Here is a 17,176-nt window from a genome sequence, read left to right as displayed (position 1 = left end):
AGTGCAGTCTCAACAATAAATCACCCTTCCATTTCCACCTCCCCTTTGTTTGTAACTGTATGTGTTCACATGTTGGGCTAATAAACCTGCTGGCCACTTTTGCACTATGTCTGCAAGCCGTTATGAACACAGTGAGGCTTTGGGCTGGAGGCTTCATAGGAGCCCAGGATAAAATCAACTGGGCTGAAGCATGGACTGTGAGCTGAAGGCAACTTGTGGAGTTTAAAGCCTGCAGTGTGCCTTTAATCCAAAGGTGCCTCCTGCAGAGGCTACAGGTGGGAGCATGCATTGGTCCAGATTTATAAGAGCAGGAGGTGGCTGGGATGAAAACAGACCTCCACAATGGGCTTCATTTATGCAGATTAGGTGTGTCCTCCAGGATCCTGCGGTAGGTGGGTGGGACAAAGTTTTGTCACTGTCGTGTTAAATCCATTTGATTGAAGTAGCTTGCTGGCTGCTGGGGGAATCACACATTCCAGTATATATAAGCCACAGATTTTCCCCAGCACTGATGAAGTAACCTCTCTCCTTGATTTTATCTCTCTTTTGATTCTCAGAAGGCAGTTGATGCCTGATTTCACATGAAAATGGTCCTCCCTGTGGTTCAGAATGAAATGTAGCTGCTGTAAGGTGTTTGTTTCTGGTTGAAGAAGTATGTATTATAAATGAAAAACAAACTGTAACAAAGAGGTGACAGGCTGGAAGTATACACACATTGTCTAGGCCCAACTGGAGTTTTGATTTCCTTTTGAAATCAGAGATTTTCGTGATGCTGCTTTCTAGATCTTTCCTTGCCAGAGGAAACTAGGGTTCTATAGTCCTGAAAGCAGAACTGCTGGTTTTTTGCTGATAAAATAAATTTTGCAATTTCTCTGTCTCCTCAACCCCCATTGGGGGTGTTTCCAGCAAAGCGAATGTGACTAATTAGCCCATCTCATGGGTTCTGCAGATGATATCTGTCACATAGCAACATGAGAAACAATTCATATGAATCTAAAATGTATACATAATTTAGCTTCTCCATTTTTCTGCTTGCAGTGGGGAAAGGGACAGTTGGCATTCAGCTTGAAAATCATGGACGTGGTAGAATTTTCCTTCTTATGAACTAAGGCTAAAAATTCTGGGCCTGATTCTTCATTGCCCTGCATGTTGGCAGCCATGTACCCATGTGCAAAGTGTACTCCTGTGGGAATTCTGCGCCAAAAAATTAAAAATTCTGCATATTTTATTTGTCAAAATAACACTGTGTAATCACACCCATTTCAATTATTTCGGTAATTTATTTCAAAGTACCTGTCAGCAAGTATACCTGTAACAATACAGACAACTAAAAAAGGTTCAGGAAATGTTTTTGACAAATAGATTCTTTACTAGGCATATTAATACAGAACTTTAAGTTATAATTCATTTCAACTACAATACAGAATGCTATTTCCAGCACCCCTTACAAGCAGTGCAAAGGCTTGGGGAAGTCAGGGATAATGAAGGAGGTGAGGGAGAGGGAAGTAATTGCTGGGAAGGAGACTGGGAGTGAACTTGAACAGTTGTTGGGTGTGGGTGGAAGAAGTATGCAACAGTTTTTTTGGAAGGGGAGGGATTGTTAGGGAATTGGGGAGCCTGCCCCATGGAGACCCTGGCTGACCCCTAGTCTCCTGGTGTCCTTGCACCCCCACTCAGCCGCCCCCCATCCCCATGTGGTCCTGCACTCCCACTCCCATTCAGCCCCCACCCCAGTCTGTCCCCCCCATAGCCATTCTGAACCCCAGTCTGTGTCACCCCCCCAGCATTCCCATATGCCCAGCTCTGTCTGTCCCCCACACCCAAAAAAAACCTGGGCCTCTTCACCTGGCCCAAGGGGCAGGGCACTGTGAGGAAAGCAGGCTCTCCTCCTCCCTCTCCACATTTGGCTGCTCTGGCCTGTGAGCCAGCTGCACTCGCCACAACACTCTCTGGGGGTGAAAGGTGTATCTGCAGCGCCTCTCCAGCAGCATGTATTTTCTGCGGAGAAAAATAATCTGCCCGGGACATGAACTCCGCATATGCAAAGTGGCACAGAATTCCCACAGGAGTAAAAGTAGTGTCAAACAGTGCCACTCTTAGCTGACAGTGTTTTCACCCTCACTTTGCACTAGTGTAAACGATACACCGCAATGAAGATCCCTAGTGTATATACGAGCCTCACTCTGATTTCACATTCGTATAAAGCAGCAGTGACAGCTTTCGAAGTCAATGGAGCTGTATTAATGTGAGAGCAGAACGGGCCCTAAGATTCTGATATGAACATGCCGCTTGCAAATTAGCTCACCCTTGTGAACAAAATTTTAACCTAAAAAGTTTAAATAGAAAAAACGATATCTGAAATGTCTGTTTATGGCTAGTATTTGCAAAAGTCAGAAATTAATGTGTATCTGTCACATCCCTGTAGGAAATGTCTGAGAATTAAGCAGGTTTTTTTGGTGGTGGGGAGGGGGTTAGTAAGAGCCTTCTGATTTGTTTTGGAGTTGAGACTGATATTGGATTGAATCAGGGCTCCCGTGGTTATCGGCTGTTGTCAAAGCTCTGCATGTGACACTAGGGACCTTTATATTGTGAAATATCTAGTAGGAAGTTTAAAGGACAAAGGAACTACGGTATTTGGCCAAGATTTGCCAAAATGACTAGTGGTTTGGGGTGGCTCGATATTTAAGGGGGCTCATCTGGAGGTGCCCTAAAGGGGTTTGATTTTTCAGAAAGTGCTGAGCACCTGCCCTCTAAAAATAAGGCTTCTTTAAGATCACTAGTCCCTTTTAATTATGGATTTTCTTGACACTTTTTTTTAGTAACAGAAATAGCTTTTGCCTTTAACATTCCTTGCTTGTTTTTTAATGGCAGGAATAAAAGGTAAACGGTGCCCTTGAATCATGTGATAGCTGACATGATAAAGTGCCATATTCTATTCTACCACATTGAGTAAGTGGATATTTAGATTATTTACATACACAGAATCACAGCCCTGGTGCACTGGTAATGCAACTGATTGTAGCATCTTTAAATCGGATTAGTCAGTATTTTGATGCCATGACTAATTCTGAGGATGCAGTGGATATAATGTAATAGGTCTGATCAGGTCAATTCTGTTTGGTATGCTTAATAAAGGGCAGGTTTATGCCTATTCTCTGAGGCTGCTGAAAGGGTAGGATGGATGACCCCCTTCTCCCCGCTCCCTCCATGCACCCATGCAGGGAGCAGTTGTAATTTAGCTGATTGCGCTCCCTTTGGCAGGAGGTGTTGCCCAGTGCTAACATGAGTGATCACCACTGCAAATGGGGCTAGTCATGGCCCCATCTTCACACTAGCTAGCGCCAGGAGGCATCACTGGGATAGCACAAGCTATACCTTTCCTACCGGTGAAGTAACTTCTGCAAGCGATTGTACTTTCCCCTCATTCTTCTAAAGGCTTCATGCCTGCTCCTGCCTTGTGCAGGGATAATGCCTCTAGCTGCTACCCTGCAGGTGGTGCATCCTCTTGAACACAGGTCCAGATCCTTGAGCCAAAGTAGAGTCCTACCTTTGGAAATAAGTTATTTACCATCAAAATGCTGAAAGCTTCTTCTGAACTTGTTTGTTGTCATCTGTCATATGAGCCTGTAGCAGGGCACTCACTCTGCTCCTGGGGGAAAAGGTAGGCTGATTGGGGAAGTGGCCACAGTTGTGGCCAAACCCAGCCAGGCCACAGCTGGCCCTGATGTAAGGGCTAAGGGAGGAGCTGGGTTAGTCTCACTCCAGCCTTGGGGATAGGCAGAGGCAGCTGGTCCAACTCCCTCGCCAGTGATGAGTGGCCATTACAGACTGCAGTTTGCCCAGAGAAAGGGGACTAGATAATGACTGGCAGTAGCCACTGAGGGAAGGTGGGCTTAGAGGGTTGCGGGTTCCCCTGAGAGCAGAGACCCAGAGTGGGGGGGTGCTGCTGTGGGCAGAACCCCAAGGGAAAGGAGCACCAGCATCCAGGAGGGACACAGGGCCTGAGGCAGGAGCGACACCAGCCAGCAGGAGGTGCTCTGAGTGCTGGAATCAAGCTAATTCCCGGATGACTAGCAGGAGGCGCTGTGAGTCTGCGATCTGCTACAAAGCCCATTGTTTGGTGTTTTGCAAAGTGAATCTTGAGCAGTAGACTCCTCATTCCTTTGTCAGTCCTGGGTGTCCAGCATATGCTATATAGGCTCTATCTTTAGCCCTGGAGGTGTTGGAATCAATGCTGACTGAAGGGCCTCAGTGCTGGCAGGATTGAGCCTTAAATCTGCAGTGTATTATCCCTTTTTGGTATCTCTTCTTCCCCCCCCCCCCCAGTATTCCTTTCTTTGTGCTCTCATTTTAATCCTGTTAGTCCTTGGAGTGTGTCACAGGAGGGGAGTGGGCTATAAAATGGTATCTCTCTTTGCACTTGCCTCTTCGTTTATAACAAAGTGATGTTTGTGCTAGTTGCCAGATGACTTCTAGTTCTGTGTTTAATATGGAAATATTTAAGAGTTATTCATTGTTTAGAAAATGCCAAATTCTAGAAATCCTTTTAATTAGTGAAAAGCGTTCTGCTCATAAGCAGCACTCTGTGCGTGTAGTCTCTCAGACATTTACGTTTCCTCCTCCCCGCCAAGACCTCAAATAAGAAAGAGAGTGTGCCAGAGCCGAAGGGCATAGTTTGCAAACTTGAATGCCAGAAGTTTAGGCAGCTCATATTCGGTAAGGCACATACTGTAAATATCTGTATTAGGCACTTAGGACTTCATGGCATGTGAATTTCACCTGTCCATGACGCAACCAGCTCGATAAGTACACAAAATCCGGATTTAGGTGCCTACCCTCTGGTGCCTACATTTGAAAATTTGACTCCATGTGCTCTTTAAACATCATGTTGTGTCTGATATGAAAGCCACTTTTCACTTGCACAAGTGTAGAAATTAATGGAATTTCTGAGCTATTCTGTTTTATGTTTAACTTTATTCCGAAAAAAATCAGGGAAATCACTGTGTCTGAAAAGCGTTTTTAAAATGAGCTGCTGGGCCTTCAGGAGGCATTAAGGAAATATTGATGGCCGAATTCCAATCACCTGAATTTAAGGAGTTAGTCTCTAATCCTGCCAGGTGCAGGGCTCTCTTGGCCCCCCAGTGACATCAGCACAGAACTTTGCTCAGCATCTTTCAGTATCGGGCCCAAAAAAGCAAACTGTAGGCAGAGAAGGGAGGGGCTGGGTGGATACAGATCTGTGGCAGCTGAGCAGAGGTGCTTGGGGCATTGTGCTTGCACAGGGCAGATAAAGGTGAAATGGCACCTTCCTTGTACCGCTGGATAGCCAATGGCACAAGGACTGACCACACCTTCAAACCAGTTGACTATGCCTCCTTTGGATCTTCTCCATCAATGCCTAAAGAGTGCTATGGTCACTGTTATGCCTGGAGACTGCATGGGTGTAATGGGGAGGGAAGTGGCTTCCTGTATTTTCTTTCCATCCTCCCCCAGCAAAGCCAAGTAAGGGCAGCCAGAGGCCAGACCCTAAACTCAATGTAATACTATTAACCTATTGCTTCAGGGCAGCAAGGACGTTTCATATTGGTGCCTGTCCTCTTTGCCCTTAGCTGCACTGATGCACAGGTGGGGGCTGGCAGCCAATATTCAGAGAACAGATGACCTGGGAGATTTCCTTACAGTCCTTGTTGCTGCTGAAGATCAGCGTAATGTGATGCTTTAAGGCCATAAAACCGGTCTCCAGCCAAAAGCAAATGACAAATTCAGTAGCAGATGATATTCTGGTTGTAGGGATGCAGTGGGAATAGGGCCTGATTCTGCACTGCTTTCTCGAACAAAACTCCCACAGCACTCATTGGGGATTTCACCAGGATCAAGCTTATGAAGGTGACTCACTATTCAGGGGTCTGCTAGAGGGGGTTCATGAGAGCTGGTCATGAAAATTCTGACACCTAATTAAAGCGAGGTTTGGGGCCTGATTTCCCAGCCCATGTTGGAATTGCTCCCCACTCCCTCCCCCCAGGATACGGCTAGATAATAATTTCTGCCAGCTTTGACTTACTCACAAAAATAGCTCCGAACTTGCAAATGGACAAGACTGAATCAACGTGTAGATATACAAGACAAATCAATGTAAAGGATGCTCCCCATTAGCCCTACAACATCTTAATTCAGGGGCATGTGCAGTAATTTTGGGGGGGCACGTTCTGTGCTCCCTTCTCCTGGCTCCGGCAGGAGCTCGCTCTCCTCTCCCTCTCTCTCCACCCCCTCTCTGGCTCTGGCTGGAGCTCACTCTCTTCCCTGCAGCTCTGGGGAGGCCTGGAGAGTTCTGTGCCCCTGATGAAACTGGGCAGCCCGTGCCCCTGCTTGCCCCCCCCCCCCCCGTGCACATCCCTTCACCCCATCCTTCCCTTACAGAAAGGGGGCTCTCTACAGTTGTGTTAGCTGAGTTGATGTAGCTCACCACTGAAAAGCTCTCAATACCCCCACGCTCTTTTGCTGTATAGACAAGCTCATAATTACTCATGCAAACACTGAGATTGAGAGCTCTTTGAAGCCAGGACTGGCTTTTTGTTCTGTGTTTGTATAGCACCTCGCACAATGGACTGGGGCTCCCAGAGGCTATGGAAATACAGACAGTAAATAATAACACATGTCGGCACAATACATTAATATTCCTCTATTACGGTAGCACCAAGGAGCCCTAGCTCTGGACCAGGGCCCCGTAGTGCTGGGTGCTGTACAAACCACACATGGCAGCACATCACAAAAGGGGAAATTTTGCTTATCTCACTCCCATGTGCTGCTCCACTGGCTTCAAGGGGACTGCACACATTGGCAGAGGGAGCTGTGATTTGACTCGGAGACGTTGTCTGCACTAGATGGATACCAGTAATCTGTTGTACATGTGCATATCTGAGACTGTCTCTTCTGTCTACGGGCTCCTCTGTAGTGGCGGAGCATCTCACCCTCGTGCATAGATTTTATTCTCACAATGCCCTTGTGAAGCAGGAAAGTACTTTTTTTTTTTTTTAAATACATATGGGGAAGTGAGGCACAGTGTAGGATAAGACACCTGTCCAAGGGAGTCTGCCCACACAGGGAGTCTGTGGCTTGGCAAGGAGTTCCCCATCCCAGCCCCTTTGTACCCCCAAACAGCCCTAATGGGGCAGCTGGGGATTTCAGAGGCATAGAGAATACTCAGGCTGTGTAACCAGCTCTGTGCTGTTCACTCCCAGCTCCCCACCACGCATAAGGACCATCTTGCACTCTGATGATCCCCAGCTCTATAATGGCCAGGAAGGCCACTGATTCATTAGGATAACTGCAATCACATCATATGACTACTGGCCACCAAAAATCCAGCCAAACTCAATAGCCTCAAACTGGTGGAGAACACACAAGGACCACTTGATAAACATACAAGAAGAGAAGTGTATCAACAACTCTGCTGAACACTTGCATCGATCCCCCCAGGAGAACCTTCCACTGTCAGCATTGAGGAAGTAAAAGAAGGACTTGCCGCGATTAAAAAAAGGGAAGGCTGCAGGCCCTGATGGTATTCCACCAGAATTCCTCCACCATCTGGTCCCCAAAGGACTCCAATGGCTAGCAACATTGTACTCCACTACCTTAAGGACAGTATGGATCCCTGAAATATGGCATGAGGCAACGGTAATTGCCATTCCAAAGCCTGGAAAGCCCGCTGATGAAGCAGGAAGCTGTAGGCCATTTTCTATACTATGTATGACCTATAAACTTCTTGAATGTATCATCCTCAAAAGAATATGCCCTTTTACTGAGCCAATTATCCCTGTCAAATAGGCAGGCTTCTGGCCAAAACATAGTTGTTGTGACCAAATTCTGGTGCTCGCAACTCACATTGAGGCTGGCGATCAAAAAAAACTAAAGATCGGTGCAGTATTTGTTGACCTGTCATCTGTGCATGATACTGTCTGGATTAAGAGCCTGATGCTGAAACTTGCTATAATTATACCTTGCTACCAAACACTTCACCTGCTGTGGCCCATGCTGAGTAACAGACGCCAACGGGTATACCTGGCTAATAAGACCAGCTCATCCTGTATCAGAAACAATGGGTTACCACAAGGCTCTGTACTTGTAAAAATCCTTTTTAGTATGTACATAAGTGACATCTCTCCAACTAAATCACGAAAATTTGGATATGCAGATGATCCTGCCAAGCATCAAACCTCCATGACACTGAGAGAGCATTATCTGAGGACCTCCAAAATACGGAACAATATTTCTGGAAATGAAGGCTCAAACCAAACCCTGCAAAAACAATAGTAAGCGCATTTCATCTTGATAATAGGAGTGCCAACAACACACTGAAAGTAATATTCAGTGATTAAAAATGTGCCACACAATTACATTCCAACATATCTCAGAGTGAAACTCGAGCGCGCCCTCTCCTTCCATGGTCATGTTGAGAAGGTAGCTGCAAAGATAAAAACGAGAGCCAACATAATCCAGAAACTAGCAGGTACAACCTGGGGTGCACCAGCATCAATGCTGTGAACATCTGCAATAGCACTTGTATATTCAAGTATCAGAGGAGTAGCTGTGTTAGTCGGTATCCACAAAAACAACAAGGAGCCCGGTGGCACCTTAAAGACTAACGGATTTATTTGGGCATAAGCTTTCATGGGTAAAAAACGCACTTCGATCTGAAAAAGTGGGCTTTTTACCCACGAAAGCTTATACCCAAATATATCTGTTAGTCTCTAAGGTGCCACCGGACTCCTCGTTGTTACTTGTATATTGTGCACTGGTATGGAGCCAATGCAGCCACACGTGACTGGTGGATACATCGCATCACTGTATTCAGCTGGGTTTCACGGGAACCCTTAAGTCAACTCCAACCCCGTGGCTGCCTGTCCTGTCCAACAGCAAGCGAATAGGGCATTTGACTAACTGAATGAAGAAAGGCCCCGCAGTGGCAAAAGGTAGCCAAATAAAAGCAGCTGAGCTGGGTTGGCCAGCAAGGGACAGGTATGTGACTGGCAGGGTCCGACCCCAGTGATCCAGTTTAAAGGGGGATTAGCTTTGTTTTAAAACCAGTTGTGATCATCAGCCATGGCTGAATGGAGGGGGAAGTACTCGTGTATGCTACTCGGTGATTGAACCCATTTTTGGCTTTCTGCTCTGCAGCCTGACAGGAAAAAAACAGGCCTACGTGACTCGTCCAATTATCGGATGAATGGTCTGGGTGGAAGAAACCAAATTTGTGGTTTTCAGCTGCATGGAAAGTTCTTGCTGGTGAATGGAGCCCTTTTGTATTTAGTTATCTGGTGTCCTGCAAGAGGATCCAGTAACATTCATACTCTGCTTAATCTCTCTATTTTACAGACGTGTATAGCCCCTGTTACGCTAGAAATTGAGCATCTCTCAATGCATTTATCCTCACATATTTGAGGTAGGGCAGTGCAGTTATCCGCATTGTACAGATGGGCAACTGAGCCCAGAGAGCCCAAGTGACTTACCCAAGGAGGGTTGTGGCAGAGTAGTCCATGTAATATGCATACAGTTTGGCAGTGGCATCGAGTCATGGAATCATAGCGTTTAAGGTCAGAAGGGACCATTTGATCATCTAATAAGACCTCCTGTGTATCAACCAAGAGCTGAAATGACACCAAAGAATTACAGCCCACAGGACCTATTGATTAAAGTAGGTGAGAAAGTGGGGAATGTGTTGGGTAAAAAATTTCAAGAAAGAAAGAACATTTTGGTTTTATCAATGAAAAATGTTGAAGCATTTTTTTTTTAATTTTAATGAAAAAATTCCCTATATTTTGGTAGGCAAAAGCTTGCACTCACTTCATCCCTGTGGGGAAAAAATAGAGTGGGAATTTTCCATCTTTTTTTCAGTAAGGAAAAAATAAGAGTGATTTATCCCCTCTCATCCCAATGAAATTAACATTTTGGAAAAAATTAACTCGTTTCAAATTTTCACTGAAAAATGAAAAATTTTGAGCAAAATGAAAGGGTGGGGGGTGTGTGTGTGTGAGAGTGAAAATTCTCATTTTGGTTGACAAGGTGTTTTCCCTCAGAAAAAGTTTTTGTTGGAAAACTTTTGACCAGCATTGTCATGGTGTTGCTCTCGAAAGGTAGATATAATTTGCTAGCATAAAAAAAAACAAACCTGTTTGGGTTGTTGTTGTTTTGTTTTTGGGAGCAGGGGTTTGGGTTGGAAATCATTGTTAAAAACAAGCTGAACAAGTGAAAGTTCATAAAAGCCACAGAGTAGATGTCAGTGCCTGGCCTCCTCCAGTACACAAGCAACAAATAGAGGGACCTCTTAGGAAATGCTGGATTAGGCCCTGATAAAGTAGCAAGTTCATATTCAGAACTACACTTTATGTTCAGAATTGGGTCTAGAATTTCTGTCTCTGACTCTGGAGATAAGATTGAGTTAGTAATACATGCCTGATAGATCTTACTGTAACTGGATTATAGGTACTTATTGAAACCATTGGACAGTAGGAGTGTCACCTGTTCTGTAAATTAACATTTATGGGACCTATTTCTTTCTACTCTGTTACTATTGGGTGAATCCAGAGTAAAGAAGTCAGCAGTTACTCCTGATATCCACCAGTGGTGTCGGGCCTGTTAAACTTAATGGGAATTTCTCCATGGACTTCTATAAGCTTTGGATCAGACCCATAAGGAGCCAGACTGGGCCCATGATATTATTAAAGCAGGGTATATAACAGTATGGGCCAAATTCTGCTCTTGGTTACATCTGTGTAATCCCTTGAAAGCTCTGTGTCACTGAGAGTAGGATTTGGCAGTATTTAAGGAAAGACCAAGCAAAGTTTCCTTCAAGCCATTATGGGCCATGTTGAAAAAACATGTTTGATAGTCGGGGCGCGGTACAGTGATAGAGGAGGCAGTTGCAAGGCAGTCATGGGGTTCACCATCACTAGGTAAAGGAAGGAGGGTAGCAGGGTTTAACCGGGAGCAGCGCTTAATAGTGATATGTGAGGTTGAAAGCAGCAAAAGTTCATACCTAGTGAGGCGAGCAGAGGAGAGGTGAGCAGTGTTGCGTTGCAGAAGGAGAGTTTTCACAGAATGGGGGAACCATGAGAGTGAGAGGAGAGCGGAGGACAAAGGACTCAGACATCTCGACCAGGCGTGCTGCAGCAGCTACAGCGCATAGGCAAGGGGGTAAACCCTGGGCTACAGGGTCCAAGGTTGCAGAAAAATAAGCCACCGGGCGATTTCTGTCACCGTGCTCCTGAGTAAGAACCACGAGGGCACAAGCAGATTGTTCGTGACAGAAAAGGGTAAAAGGCTTGTCATAGTTAGGTAACCCTAAGGCAGGGGCAGAGGCTAAATTCTGCTTAAGGGAGATGAAAGCAGCATTTGCTTCAAGTGGCCATGGCATGGGGTTAGGTACAGACGATCGAGTGAGTTCTTGGAGTGGTTTAGCCAGAGAAGCATATTGGGGAATCCATTGCCTACAGAACCCTGTCATGCCTAAGAATTTTCTGACCTGGTGTGGAGAGCAAGGCTGGGGAAAGCTAAGGATGGCTTGTACCCGGGCTGGATAGAGTGTACGGGAGCCCTGGGAGAGAAGGAAGCCTAGGTATGTGACAGAGGTTTGGCAGAGCTGCAATTTTGTGTGAGAAGCCTTATGACTCTTGTTTGCTAAAGCTGTGAGAAGTGTTAGTGAATCAGTTTCTGAGGCAGACAGAGAGGGGGAGCACAGGAGTAAGTCGTCCACATATTGGATCAGTGTGGATCCTGATGGGAAAACCAGATCAGCGAGATCCCTGGCTAGGGCTTGGGAAAAATAGGATGGACTCTCTGTATACCCCTGGGGAAGGGTAGTCCATGTATATTGCTGACCCTTGTAGGAGAAGGCAAAGAGATACTGGGATTCAGAGTGAACTGGGACAGAGAAGAAAGCGGAGCACAAATCTACAACAGTAAAGTGGGTTGCATTTGGAGGAATAGACGCTGGTATTGTAGCAGGGTTAGGAACCACTGGAAAAGAAGATATGACAATACGGTTAATAGCTCAAAGGTCTTGAACAAATCGCCACGATTTGCCATCAGCCTTTTGAACTGGGAGGATAGGGGTGTTACAGGGGCTGGAACAAGGGACAATAATTCCCTGTTCTTTTAATGCAGATATAACTGGAGCAATCCCAGCCTCTGCCTCAGGATTCAAAGGATACTGAAACAGGCAAGGCAGAGGTTTGGAATTGTCTACAGTAATCCGAACTGGGTCAGTATTTAATCAGCCCACTTCAGATGGGTGCGATGGCCATAGGGAGGAAGGCACCTGAGAGATTAGGTGCTCTAGGGATGGAGTTAAGGGACAGCAAGGGACTGGAGTGGAGAGGGAAGTTTCAGACAGCAGGGAGGCTACAGAATCACATAAGGAAGACTGAGGGATTTGCAGATAGACACCATCTGGGGAGCAGTAAATAGAACAGCCAAGTTTGCATAGCAAGTCCCGTCCCAGAAGGTTTGCAGGGGTGGAATCAGAGAGGAGGAATGCATGCTCCTCAGAGAGGGGACCGACCTGAACAGACAAAGGTTTTGAGAGGGGAAAAGAGGTAGGGATCCCTGTAATGCTAACAGCAGACACAGATTTTCCAGATCGGGGAACCTCAGGCAAGTCAGTGGTGCGGATTGTAGAAAGAGAAGCTCCAGTATCAACAAGGAAAGGGAGAGAGATCATTTACAGTCAGGACACATTCTCCAGTAGGGGACAGAGGTAATAAGGGAGCTAAAACTTTGTGAGGTTCCCCAGCATCCCGTCATTGTTGGGGTGAAAAATAGGGTTGGGGATCAGCTGGAGGAACCAGCGGGGGGTTCACTTGATTTCCCATACAATTATTAGGTCGTCTTGGACACTCTTTTTTCCAGTGTCCAGGCTGTTTACAGTAGTTACAAACCCCAGTTAATCCAGCCCCCCACCCCCTTCCTCAACCCTGTCCTGTCCCCGGTGTGGTCTGCTTAGTCCTGAATAATGATGTATCTGCAGAGCCATTAACTTTTGGGAGGACTGTTCCTCCTTTCCTTTTAAAGTGCGGTGGCAATGCTCTGCTACTACCAGCAATTTGTCCATGGTTTCAGTTTCCCATTCCACACTTATTCGTTTTAACATGCTGCCTGTGGCAGGGAGAAGACCATCAACAAATGCATGTGCCAAGGCCCCCTGCCCATTTACATCGGGCTCTTGTATTCCTGAATGTTGTAGGAAAATATCAGTTAGCCGGGACCTATAGTCGCCTGGGCTTTCTCCTTGCCCTTGCTTACAGCAACCTATTGCTGTCCAGTTTGTTTTAGGAGACCACACTTTGGGAATGGCTTGATGCAGGCACTTCCAAAGAGCCATACACCGGTCTCTGTATGCCGAATCTGGGCCAGTACTTTTTATGGTTGAGTGGCGTGCCTCAGCTGGCCAGTCTATGGCAGCCAACCATTTTTCATAATAACTGGCAGGAGCTAACAATTTACACAGTTGGAGGAGATCTGTCTCAGAGGGTTCATAGGTTTCACAGATTAACAGAAACTCCTCAGCAAATTTGACAGAGTTTTCCTGTGGTTTGGGAAAACTTTTAACTATAGATAAAAGTTCTGTACGAGTCCAGGGCTTATAATCCCATATGGACTCACTTTCTCCCATCTTAAGGACTCGTAAGGGTGCCACAACAGTTTGATCAGAGTCTCTCATTAACCTCCCATCAGGTTCTCTTTTCCAAGAAGAGATGTCAAGAGAATCTTTGCAGTCTGCTTTGGATTTCTTCTTCATAATATTTTGCAGAGCTGCGAGGCCAATGAGGGTATCTTCTTCACTTTCATTATCTGTAGTCACTGAAGATTTTTCCTTTTCTGATTTCTTATTTGCGCAGGAGTATGGTGGGGGTAGGGTTTGATTCGGATCATTGCACAGGACTGGGTAAAGGGGAGTGCTCGGACTAGTGGTGGGAGAGACTGCATCCAATTGAACTGTTAGTTTTTTGATAGAATTTTTAAGAGAGGTGAGTTGCCTCTTCCCACCACTGCATGAAGCAGTCTACTTCTCCTCTCTCCAATTTGGTTTTTGGGAGGACGAGTTTGCTTTTTAAAGCATCCACTCAATCCTTGTCCCAAGAACCTAACAGTGGCCACTGTAATTTGGGGTTCTCTAGAGCTAATTTGGACCATTTTTCAAGAAACCTACAAGAGTCCGGACCCCTCCTAAAATACATTAAATAAGCTGGAGTTCCCTTAGGGAACTGTTCTACCTTAGACTTCTGATTACCCATCCAGGAGGACTTCACACAGCACTCACACAAGAAGGAAATTCGGTCTCAGCAGAGCGGCACCCGGTGCAACACACAGAAACGAGCCCACAGGCTACTGCCTCAACTGCCTTTGCTTTCACACCAGGGGTTATACCCAAGGCGTGGTGCGGCTGCAGCTGAGCGGATTCCACTTATTCAGACCGTGGGGACGGGGACCCCTTGGTCAGCCAGTCTCCGGACAGAGATGGCTCCAGATTCACACACACACCACGGGGAAGACGGATAGACACAAAGACTAGACAGTCCTCAAACCGGTTAAAGCACAAGAATAATAATTACCTGAGACGTCTGATTCCAGAAGACCAAAGATCCAAAGACCCCTACCCAAACAGAGTGGGAACCAACAAGTTCAATGGCGTAGACTGCGTTGCTGCTGTGTACCTTTCTGTCTTGTGGAGGATCGCTTGGACTAAGCGTCCAGGCGCCGGCTGCCACGATCATCCTGCAAGGCAGTCAGGGATCACACAGCCTCAGTGAAGCCGCTTGCCATCTCGGTGGAACCTCCAAATTGTCAAAGTTTGACTCAGACTCACAATTTATCAGACCTCTCTGTTTTATTAGCAAAGCTGCTCTGCTAATACATTTAGAAGTGAGCCCCCCGAGTGGGGCTTGTGTCTTTTAATTTATACAGTTTTTTTGGAGAACAAGTTACAGAGAAGTTACAGACAAAAGAAGAAAAAGATTTTAGTCACCACCCTTCGAGATCCCTGAGACCAGTCACGTATCTTCAATTACCTGCCACCCTTAACAATCTCCTTTAACAGCTTCCAGTTAACTTAACTAATTGCCCTTCACACCTTCCATTCTGATGCCTGCTTCTTAGACGTGCTGGATCTATCTTAATTGCTTCTCCATTCAAAAGCTAACTGTCCCTACAGTGTGCTCCCTCAGATACTTTGTAACATGTTTTGGCATGCCCTCTCATATACAATGTATCCAGCATGTCCCCTTATACAACGTTATACTTATACAATGTTATACTTCCACAATAGCTTTGGTACTCAGTGGTTATTTAATATGTAATTGAGTGGTAGCATGGATGTTATGGCTCTGCCGAAGCCATGGAGAACAGCCAGGTTAAATGGATGAATAATTGTGCATAACCTTCCAGAGACGAACAAAGTGAAAACTGATGCTGAGCCACTGCAGAGAGAGGCTGAAAATCTGGTTGTCGGGGAGGTGAATTCTGCACCCTGGAGTCCAGTTCACTCCTGCCTGTTCTCCCCCTGTTCAGGTAATAGGCAGCACTGTAGTCTGGCTTGTACAGTCTGTGCTGGGGGCTCCCATCTCAGCTAGGTTCACTTACACCTATCACTGCAGTGACTAGATCAGCCTGGGCTGAACGCTGGTGCCATGGCAGAGAACAGTCAATGGGCGTGTGGTATAATCCCAGATGCTGAACAGGAACTCTGCCTCCATCAGTCATGCACAGTCTCAATGGTCCCTCCAGCCTGGGCTCCATAGAGCTGGATTTACGGCCAGCTCTCTAACCAACCAGGGATGGGGGGGATGGAGAGGCCAGCTTCTCATCTGCCCATCTCCAGCCAATCAGGGCTCTGTGGATTGCGGGCACCCAACCTATATAACTGGGGGACAGAATGATTTAGTGCTCCAGTTTTTGCATAGCCCCTTATTCACTGTGCAACCTTGGACTAAGTCACTCAGCATCTCCCATACTGAAGATGCAGAGAACATCTGGTTCTCCTGCTGCTTGGTACTTTTCAGCCTGCAAACCCAGTAAGTTATGTGAGGTGTATGGCCATCTTTTCTTAAACCCATCTATTCCACCTGTTCCAATCACCTGTCTGTCTAGTCCGTTACCCGTACTGATCAACTTCACGCAGAAGAAACTACCACCCCCCGTAATATCAGCAGTGACTTGTTTGTGAAGATTCCCAGACGTGATGGTCTTTGATCCTGTGAGCCACTGCATATTTGAATATTTCTTTGTTATTTGTTCAGGGCCTTGGTGCTTTGCAGAACAAAAGTCACAAGGGGCTTACAATCTAATTTTAGGCCTAATGCAATAAGAGAGCAATAAACAAAGAAGAGGAACAGGGGAAAGGGAGGACAAGAGTAATAATCAGATATGGTGGCTCAGGTGTGTGTGTGTGTGTTAAGTGGCTTTGCTATGTGATTGTATTTTAATGGATTTATTTATTTAAAATTGGTGTCTATAGACTGGGGCCCTGATTCTTCAGTGGCACAATTTTCAGGTTGTCTTTTCCCTCTTTACTCCTTCTCCCTGACTACTTTGCTTTCCTCCCTCTTTTATTCCTGGGATAAAGAAGGCAGCTGACTGAGGTGAGTTCATGGCTGTAGGCCTTGCAGAAGATGTCATTTCATTAATCACCTTGGCACAAAAAGTGGGAGTGTGCTAATAAAATTTGCAGATGACACAAAGGTGGGAGATATTTCCAATACAGAGGAGGATCAGAATATCATACAAGAAGATCTGGATGACCTTGAAAACTGGCATAAGAGAAATGGGATGAAATTTAATAGTGCAAAGTGCAAGGTTATGCACTTAGGGACTAACAATAAGTCCTGAGCTTATAGCAAAAATTCGTATCTGTTGGAAGCGACAGAGGAGGAGAGAGACCTGGGTGTACTGGATGACTGAGCCAACAGTGTGATACGGTCGTGAAAAAGGCTAATGCAGTCTCAGGGTGCATCAGGCGAGGTATTTCCAATACAGATAAGGTAGTATTGTTAGTACCATTATACAAGGGGGGATGGCACAGCTTTTTTATTTATTTATTTTTATTTTTAATTTTTTTAAAGATGCTGGTATTTTTTGGTAACTGGCGAGACCTCATCTGGACTACTGTGTGCAGTTCTGGTCTCCC

General features: G+C 45.9%; 1 protein-coding gene across 12 annotated transcripts in view; it reads left to right on the top strand.

Moving 5' to 3' along the window:
* Nucleotides 1–17,176, top strand: part of MAP6 (microtubule associated protein 6) — a 77,694-nt gene that overhangs the window by 1,929 nt on the left and 58,589 nt on the right. The window lies entirely within an intron of this gene.

This window comes from Lepidochelys kempii, chromosome 1 (genome assembly GCF_965140285.1).
Source record: "Lepidochelys kempii isolate rLepKem1 chromosome 1, rLepKem1.hap1, whole genome shotgun sequence".
Lineage (NCBI taxonomy): Eukaryota > Metazoa > Chordata > Testudines > Cheloniidae > Lepidochelys > Lepidochelys kempii.
The sequence above is the reverse complement of the archived record's forward strand: the minus strand, read 5'-3'. Positions and strand labels throughout refer to the sequence as shown.